At 40.1% G+C, this 7,467-nt stretch overlaps 17 non-coding genes across 17 annotated transcripts; all 17 read right to left on the reverse strand.

The window, feature by feature from the left end:
- Nucleotides 1-343: 343 nt before the first annotated feature.
- LOC143705243 (5S ribosomal RNA) lies at nucleotides 344-462 on the reverse strand. Its single transcript, XR_013192174.1, has one exon. It is a non-coding gene; the product is annotated as a 5S ribosomal RNA (ribosomal RNA).
- A 372-nt stretch (nucleotides 463-834) lies between these two features.
- Nucleotides 835-953, reverse strand: LOC143704676 (5S ribosomal RNA). Its single transcript, XR_013191623.1, has one exon. It is a non-coding gene; the product is annotated as a 5S ribosomal RNA (ribosomal RNA).
- Nucleotides 954-1,115: 162 nt separating this feature from the next.
- On the reverse strand, nucleotides 1,116-1,234 carry LOC143705244 (5S ribosomal RNA). The gene has a single exon (XR_013192175.1). It is a non-coding gene; the product is annotated as a 5S ribosomal RNA (ribosomal RNA).
- Nucleotides 1,235-1,604: 370 nt separating this feature from the next.
- On the reverse strand, nucleotides 1,605-1,723 carry LOC143705245 (5S ribosomal RNA). The gene has a single exon (XR_013192176.1). It is a non-coding gene; the product is annotated as a 5S ribosomal RNA (ribosomal RNA).
- Nucleotides 1,724-2,086: 363 nt separating this feature from the next.
- On the reverse strand, nucleotides 2,087-2,205 carry LOC143705246 (5S ribosomal RNA). Its single transcript, XR_013192177.1, has one exon. It is a non-coding gene; the product is annotated as a 5S ribosomal RNA (ribosomal RNA).
- A 372-nt stretch (nucleotides 2,206-2,577) lies between these two features.
- Nucleotides 2,578-2,696, reverse strand: LOC143704677 (5S ribosomal RNA). The gene has a single exon (XR_013191624.1). It is a non-coding gene; the product is annotated as a 5S ribosomal RNA (ribosomal RNA).
- Nucleotides 2,697-2,858: 162 nt separating this feature from the next.
- On the reverse strand, nucleotides 2,859-2,977 carry LOC143705247 (5S ribosomal RNA). The gene has a single exon (XR_013192178.1). It is a non-coding gene; the product is annotated as a 5S ribosomal RNA (ribosomal RNA).
- Nucleotides 2,978-3,347: 370 nt separating this feature from the next.
- On the reverse strand, nucleotides 3,348-3,466 carry LOC143705248 (5S ribosomal RNA). Its single transcript, XR_013192179.1, has one exon. It is a non-coding gene; the product is annotated as a 5S ribosomal RNA (ribosomal RNA).
- Nucleotides 3,467-3,836: 370 nt separating this feature from the next.
- LOC143705249 (5S ribosomal RNA) lies at nucleotides 3,837-3,955 on the reverse strand. The gene has a single exon (XR_013192180.1). It is a non-coding gene; the product is annotated as a 5S ribosomal RNA (ribosomal RNA).
- Nucleotides 3,956-4,318: 363 nt separating this feature from the next.
- LOC143705250 (5S ribosomal RNA) lies at nucleotides 4,319-4,437 on the reverse strand. The gene has a single exon (XR_013192181.1). It is a non-coding gene; the product is annotated as a 5S ribosomal RNA (ribosomal RNA).
- Nucleotides 4,438-4,599: 162 nt separating this feature from the next.
- Nucleotides 4,600-4,718, reverse strand: LOC143705252 (5S ribosomal RNA). Its single transcript, XR_013192183.1, has one exon. It is a non-coding gene; the product is annotated as a 5S ribosomal RNA (ribosomal RNA).
- A 372-nt stretch (nucleotides 4,719-5,090) lies between these two features.
- LOC143705253 (5S ribosomal RNA) lies at nucleotides 5,091-5,209 on the reverse strand. The gene has a single exon (XR_013192184.1). It is a non-coding gene; the product is annotated as a 5S ribosomal RNA (ribosomal RNA).
- Nucleotides 5,210-5,572: 363 nt separating this feature from the next.
- LOC143705254 (5S ribosomal RNA) lies at nucleotides 5,573-5,691 on the reverse strand. Its single transcript, XR_013192185.1, has one exon. It is a non-coding gene; the product is annotated as a 5S ribosomal RNA (ribosomal RNA).
- Nucleotides 5,692-6,063: 372 nt separating this feature from the next.
- LOC143704678 (5S ribosomal RNA) lies at nucleotides 6,064-6,182 on the reverse strand. The gene has a single exon (XR_013191625.1). It is a non-coding gene; the product is annotated as a 5S ribosomal RNA (ribosomal RNA).
- A 162-nt stretch (nucleotides 6,183-6,344) lies between these two features.
- Nucleotides 6,345-6,463, reverse strand: LOC143705255 (5S ribosomal RNA). Its single transcript, XR_013192186.1, has one exon. It is a non-coding gene; the product is annotated as a 5S ribosomal RNA (ribosomal RNA).
- A 370-nt stretch (nucleotides 6,464-6,833) lies between these two features.
- Nucleotides 6,834-6,952, reverse strand: LOC143705257 (5S ribosomal RNA). Its single transcript, XR_013192187.1, has one exon. It is a non-coding gene; the product is annotated as a 5S ribosomal RNA (ribosomal RNA).
- A 368-nt stretch (nucleotides 6,953-7,320) lies between these two features.
- On the reverse strand, nucleotides 7,321-7,439 carry LOC143704563 (5S ribosomal RNA). Its single transcript, XR_013191517.1, has one exon. It is a non-coding gene; the product is annotated as a 5S ribosomal RNA (ribosomal RNA).
- Nucleotides 7,440-7,467: the final 28 nt, after the last annotated feature.

Genomic DNA, 7,467 nt, shown 5'->3' on the forward strand with positions numbered 1-7,467 from the left:
GGCTATTTAAAAGGTTAGACCATTAGTGAAGAAAACTAAGAACAACTTTTGAAAAAACTCAAGCTCTTTCATGCTTTCTGAAGAATCTCAGAGACTTTTTAAGGCTTTTTGAAGAAGCTCAGGGACTCTTTTTTTTTTTTCTTAAAAAAGCTTACAACACCTAGTATTCCCATGCGGCCTCCCATCCAAGTACTAACCAGGCCTTATTTAAAAGCTTAGACCATTAGTGAAGAAGACTAAGAAGAACTTTTGAAAAAACTCAAACTCTTTCATGCTTTCTGAAGAATCTCAGAGACTTTTTAAGGCTTTTTGAAGCTCAGGGACTCTTTTTTTTTTTTTTAAAAGCTTACAGCACCTGGTATTCCCAGGCGGTCTCCCATCCAAGTACTAACCAGGCCCGACCCTGCTTAGCTTCCGAGATCAGACGAGATCGGGCGTGCCCAAGGTGGTATGGCCGTAAGCGAATACTGCTGCCAAAATTGGGCTATTTAAAAGGTTAGACCATTAGTGAAGAAAACTAAGAACAACTTTTGAAAAAACTCAAGCTCTTTCATGCTTTCTGAAGAATCTCAGAGACTTTTTAAGGCTTTTTGAAGAAGCTCAGGGACTCTTTTTTTTTTTTCTTAAAAAAGCTTACAACACCTAGTATTCCCATGCGGCCTCCCATCCAAGTACTAACCAGGCCTTATTTAAAAGCTTAGACCATTAGTGAAGAAGACTAAGAAGAACTTTTGAAAAAACTCAAACTCTTTCATGCTTTCTGAAGAATCTCAGAGACTTTTTAAGGCTTTTTGAAGCTCAGGCACTCTTTTTTTTTTATTTTTTTTTTTTAAAAGCTTACAGCACCTGGTATTCCCAGGCGGTCTCCCATCCAAGTACTAACCAGGCCCCACCCTGCTTAGCTTCCGAGATCAGACGAGATCGGGCGTGCCCAAGGTGGTATGGCCGTAAGCTAAAACTGCTGCCAAAATTGGGCTATTTAAAAGGTTAGACCATTAGTGAAGAAAACTAAGAACAACTTTTGAAAAAACTCAAGCTCTTTCATGCTTTCTGAAGAATCTCAGAGACTTTTTAAGGCTTTTTGAAGCTCAGGCACTCTTTTTTTTTTTTTTAAAAGCTTACAGCACCTGGTATTCCCAGGCGGTCTCCCATCCAAGTACTAACCAGGCCCGACCCTGCTTAGCTTCCGAGATCAGACGAGATCGGGCGTGCCCAAGGTGGTATGGCCGTAAGCTAAAACTGCTGCCAAAATTGGGCTATTTAAAAGGTTAGACCATTAGTGAAGAAAACTAAGAACAACTTTTGAAAAAACTCAAGCTCTTTCATGCTTTCTGAAGAATCTCAGAGACTTTTTAAGGCTTTTTGAAGAAGCTCAGGGACTCTTTTTTTTTTTCTTAAAAAAGCTTACAACACCTAGTATTCCCATGCGGCCTCCCATCCAAGTACTAACCAGGCCTTATTTAAAAGCTTAGACCATTAGTGAAGAAGACTAAGAAGAACTTTTGAAAAAACTCAAACTCTTTCATGCTTTCTGAAGAATCTCAGAGACTTTTTAAGGCTTTTTGAAGCTCAGGCACTCTTTTTTTTTTTTTTTTTTTTTTAAAAGCTTACAGCACCTGGTATTCCCAGGCGGTCTCCCATCCAAGTACTAACCAGGCCCGACCCTGCTTAGCTTCCGAGATCAGACGAGATCGGGCGTGCCCAAGGTGGTATGGCCGTAAGCTAAAACTGCTGCCAAAATTGGGCTATTTAAAAGGTTAGACCATTAGTGAAGAAAACTAAGAACAACTTTTGAAAAAACTCAAGCTCTTTCATGCTTTCTGAAGAATCTCAGAGACTTTTTAAGGCTTTTTGAAGAAGCTCAGGGACTCTTTTTTTTTTTTCTTAAAAAAGATTACAACACCTAGTATTCCCATGCGGCCTCCCATCCAAGTACTAACCAGGCCTTATTTAAAAGCTTAGACCATTAGTGAAGAAGACTAAGAAGAACTTTTGAAAAAACTCAAACTCTTTCATGCTTTCTGAAGAATCTCAGAGACTTTTTAAGGCTTTTTGAAGCTCAGGGACTCTTTTTTTTTTTTTTAAAAGCTTACAGCACCTGGTATTCCCAGGCGGTCTCCCATCCAAGTACTAACCAGGCCCGACCCTGCTTAGCTTCCGAGATCAGACGAGATCGGGCGTGCCCAAGGTGGTATGGCCGTAAGCGAATACTGCTGCCAAAATTGGGCTATTTAAAAGGTTAGACCATTAGTGAAGAAAACTAAGAACAACTTTTGAAAAAACTCAAGCTCTTTCATGCTTTCTGAAGAATCTCAGAGACTTTTTAAGGCTTTTTGAAGAAGCTCAGGGACTCTTTTTTTTTTTTCTTAAAAAAGCTTACAACACCTAGTATTCCCATGCGGCCTCCCATCCAAGTACTAACCAGGCCTTATTTAAAAGCTTAGACCATTAGTGAAGAAGACTAAGAAGAACTTTTGAAAAAACTCAAACTCTTTCATGCTTTCTGAAGAATCTCAGAGACTTTTTAAGGCTTTTTGAAGCTCAGGCACTCTTTTTTTTTTATTTTTTTTTTTTAAAAGCTTACAGCACCTGGTATTCCCAGGCGGTCTCCCATCCAAGTACTAACCAGGCCCCACCCTGCTTAGCTTCCGAGATCAGACGAGATCGGGCGTGCCCAAGGTGGTATGGCCGTAAGCTAAAACTGCTGCCAAAATTGGGCTATTTAAAAGGTTAGACCATTAGTGAAGAAAACTAAGAACAACTTTTGAAAAAACTCAAGCTCTTTCATGCTTTCTGAAGAATCTCAGAGACTTTTTAAGGCTTTTTGAAGCTCAGGCACTCTTTTTTTTTTTTTTTAAAGCTTACAGCACCTGGTATTCCCAGGCGGTCTCCCATCCAAGTACTAACCAGGCCCGACCCTGCTTAGCTTCCGAGATCAGACGAGATCGGGCGTGCCCAAGGTGGTATGGCCGTAAGCTAAAACTGCTGCCAAAATTGGGCTATTTAAAAGGTTAGACCATTAGTGAAGAAAACTAAGAACAACTTTTGAAAAAACTCAAGCTCTTTCATGCTTTCTGAAGAATCTCAGAGACTTTTTAAGGCTTTTTGAAGAAGCTCAGGGACTCTTTTTTTTTTTCTTAAAAAAGCTTACAACACCTAGTATTCCCATGCGGCCTCCCATCCAAGTACTAACCAGGCCTTATTTAAAAGCTTAGACCATTAGTGAAGAAGACTAAGAAGAACTTTTGAAAAAACTCAAACTCTTTCATGCTTTCTGAAGAATCTCAGAGACTTTTTAAGGCTTTTTGAAGCTCAGGCACTCTTTTTTTTTTTTTTTTTTTTTTAAAAGCTTACAGCACCTGGTATTCCCAGGCGGTCTCCCATCCAAGTACTAACCAGGCCCGACCCTGCTTAGCTTCCGAGATCAGACGAGATCGGGCGTGCCCAAGGTGGTATGGCCGTAAGCTAAAACTGCTGCCAAAATTGGGCTATTTAAAAGGTTAGACCATTAGTGAAGAAAACTAAGAACAACTTTTGAAAAAACTCAAGCTCTTTCATGCTTTCTGAAGAATCTCAGAGACTTTTTAAGGCTTTTTGAAGAAGCTCAGGGACTCTTTTTTTTTTTTCTTAAAAAAGATTACAACACCTAGTATTCCCATGCGGCCTCCCATCCAAGTACTAACCAGGCCTTATTTAAAAGCTTAGACCATTAGTGAAGAAGACTAAGAAGAACTTTTGAAAAAACTCAAACTCTTTCATGCTTTCTGAAGAATCTCAGAGACTTTTTAAGGCTTTTTGAAGCTCAGGCACTCTTTTTTTTTTTTTTTTTTTTTAAAAGCTTACAGCACCTGGTATTCCCAGGCGGTCTCCCATCCAAGTACTAACCAGGCCCGACCCTGCTTAGCTTCCGAGATCAGACGAGATCGGGCGTGCCCAAGGTGGTATGGCCGTAAGCTAAAACTGCTGCCAAAATTGGGCTATTTAAAAGGTTAGACCATTAGTGAAGAAAACTAAGAACAACTTTTGAAAAAACTCAAGCTCTTTCATGCTTTCTGAAGAATCTCAGAGACTTTTTAAGGCTTTTTGAAGAAGCTCAGGGACTCTTTTTTTTTTTTCTTAAAAAAGCTTACAACACCTAGTATTCCCATGCGGCCTCCCATCCAAGTACTAACCAGGCCTTATTTAAAAGCTTAGACCATTAGTGAAGAAGACTAAGAAGAACTTTTGAAAAAACTCAAACTCTTTCATGCTTTCTGAAGAATCTCAGAGACTTTTTAAGGCTTTTTGAAGCTCAGGGACTCTTTTTTTTTTTTTTAAAAGCTTACAGCACCTGGTATTCCCAGGCGGTCTCCCATCCAAGTACTAACCAGGCCCGACCCTGCTTAGCTTCCGAGATCAGACGAGATCGGGCGTGCCCAAGGTGGTATGGCCGTAAGCGAATACTGCTGCCAAAATTGGGCTATTTAAAAGGTTAGACCATTAGTGAAGAAAACTAAGAACAACTTTTGAAAAAACTCAAACTCTTTCATGCTTTCTGAAGAATCTCAGAGACTTTTTAAGGCTTTTTGAAGCTCAGGCACTCTTTTTTTTTTTTTTAAAAGCTTACAGCACCTGGTATTCCCAGGCGGTCTCCCATCCAAGTACTAACCAGGCCCGACCCTGCTTAGCTTCCGAGATCAGACGAGATCGGGCGTGCCCAAGGTGGTATGGCCGTAAGCGAAAACTGCTGCCAAAATTGGGCTATTTAAAAGGTTAGACCATTAGTGAAGAAAACTAAGAACAACTTTTGAAAAAACTCAAACTCTTTCATGCTTTCTGAAGAATCTCAGAGACTTTTTAAGGGTTTTTGAAGAAGCTCAGGGACTCTTTTTTTTTTTTCTTAAAAAAGCTTACAACACCTAGTATTCCCATGCGGCCTCCCATCCAAGTACTAACCAGGCCTTATTTAAAAGCTTAGACCATTAGTGAAGAAGACTAAGAAGAACTTTTGAAAAAACTCAAACTCTTTCATGCTTTCTGAAGAATCTCAGAGACTTTTTAAGGCTTTTTGAAGCTCAGGCACTCTTTTTTTTTTTTTTTTTTTTTTTAAAAGCTTACAGCACCTGGTATTCCCAGGCGGTCTCCCATCCAAGTACTAACCAGGCCCGACCCTGCTTAGCTTCCGAGATCAGACGAGATCGGGCGTGCCCAAGGTGGTATGGCCGTAAGCTAAAACTGCTGCCAAAATTGGGCTATTTAAAAGGTTAGACCATTAGTGAAGAAAACTAAGAACAACTTTTGAAAAAACTCAAGCTCTTTCATGCTTTCTGAAGAATCTCAGAGACTTTTTAAGGCTTTTTGAAGAAGCTCAGGGACTCTTTTTTTTTTTTCTTAAAAAAGCTTACAACACCTAGTATTCCCATGCGGCCTCCCATCCAAGTACTAACCAGGCCTTATTTAAAAGCTTAGACCATTAGTGAAGAAGACTAAGAAGAACTTTTGAAAAAACTCAAACTCTTTCATGCTTTCTGAAGAATCTCAGAGACTTTTTAAGGCTTTTTGAAGCTCAGGGACTCTTTTTTTTTTTTTTAAAAGCTTACAGCACCTGGTATTCCCAGGCGGTCTCCCATCCAAGTACTAACCAGGCCCGACCCTGCTTAGCTTCCGAGATCAGACGAGATCGGGCGTGCCCAAGGTGGTATGGCCGTAAGCGAATACTGCTGCCAAAATTGGGCTATTTAAAAGGTTAGACCATTAGTGAAGAAAACTAAGAACAACTTTTGAAAAAACTCAAGCTCTTTCATGCTTTCTGAAGAATCTCAGAGACTTTTTAAGGCTTTTTGAAGAAGCTCAGGGACTCTTTTTTTTTTTTCTTAAAAAAGCTTACAACACCTAGTATTCCCATGCGGCCTCCCATCCAAGTACTAACCAGGCCTTATTTAAAAGCTTAGACCATTAGTGAAGAAGACTAAGAAGAACTTTTGAAAAAACTCAAACTCTTTCATGCTTTCTGAAGAATCTCAGAGACTTTTTAAGGCTTTTTGAAGCTCAGGCACTCTTTTTTTTTTATTTTTTTTTTTTAAAAGCTTACAGCACCTGGTATTCCCAGGCGGTCTCCCATCCAAGTACTAACCAGGCCCCACCCTGCTTAGCTTCCGAGATCAGACGAGATCGGGCGTGCCCAAGGTGGTATGGCCGTAAGCTAAAACTGCTGCCAAAATTGGGCTATTTAAAAGGTTAGACCATTAGTGAAGAAAACTAAGAACAACTTTTGAAAAAACTCAAGCTCTTTCATGCTTTCTGAAGAATCTCAGAGACTTTTTAAGGCTTTTTGAAGCTCAGGCACTCTTTTTTTTTTTTTTAAAAGCTTACAGCACCTGGTATTCCCAGGCGGTCTCCCATCCAAGTACTAACCAGGCCCGACCCTGCTTAGCTTCCGAGATCAGACGAGATCGGGCGTGCCCAAGGTGGTATGGCCGTAAGCTAAAACTGCTGCCAAAATTGGGCTATTTAAAAGGTTAGACCATTAGTGAAGAAAACTAAGAACAACTTTTGAAAAAACTCAAGCTCTTTCATGCTTTCTGAAGAATCTCAGAGACTTTTTAAGGCTTTTTGAAGAAGCTCAGGGACTCTTTTTTTTTTTCTTAAAAAAGCTTACAACACCTAGTATTCCCATGCGGCCTCCCATCCAAGTACTAACCAGGCCTTATTTAAAAGCTTAGACCATTAGTGAAGAAGACTAAGAAGAACTTTTGAAAAAACTCAAACTCTTTCATGCTTTCTGAAGAATCTCAGAGACTTTTTAAGGCTTTTTGAAGCTCAGGCACTCTTTTTTTTTTTTTTTTTTTTTTAAAAGCTTACAGCACCTGGTATTCCCAGGCGGTCTCCCATCCAAGTACTAACCAGGCCCGACCCTGCTTAGCTTCCGAGATCAGACGAGATCGGGCGTGCCCAAGGTGGTATGGCCGTAAGCTAAAACTGCTGCCAAAATTGGGCTATTTAAAAGGTTAGACCATTAGTGAAGAAAACTAAGAACAACTTTTGAAAAAACTCAAGCTCTTTCATGCTTTCTGAAGAATCTCAGAGACTTTTTAAGGCTTTTTGAAGAAGCTCAGGGACTCTTTTTTTTTTTTCTTAAAAAAAGATTACAACACCTAGTATTCCATGCGCCTCCCATCCAAGTACTAACCAGGCCTTATTTAAAAGCTTAGACCATTAGTGAAGAAGACTAAGAAGAACTTTTGAAAAAACTCAAACTCTTTCATGCTTTCTGAAGAATCTCAGAGACTTTTTAAGGCTTTTTGAAGCTCAGGCACTCTTTTTTTTTTTTTTTTTTTTAAAAGCTTACAGCACCTGGTATTCCCAGGCGGTCTCCCATCCAAGTACTAACCAGGCCCGACCCTGCTTAGCTTCCGAGATCAGACGAGATCGGGCGTGCCCAAGGTGGTATGGCCGTAAGCTAAAACTGCTGCCAAAATTGGGCTATTT

This window comes from Siphateles boraxobius, unplaced genomic scaffold (genome assembly GCF_051911475.1).
Source record: "Siphateles boraxobius isolate OS27281-9 unplaced genomic scaffold, OSU_SipBor_1 390, whole genome shotgun sequence".
NCBI lineage: Eukaryota > Metazoa > Chordata > Actinopteri > Cypriniformes > Leuciscidae > Siphateles > Siphateles boraxobius.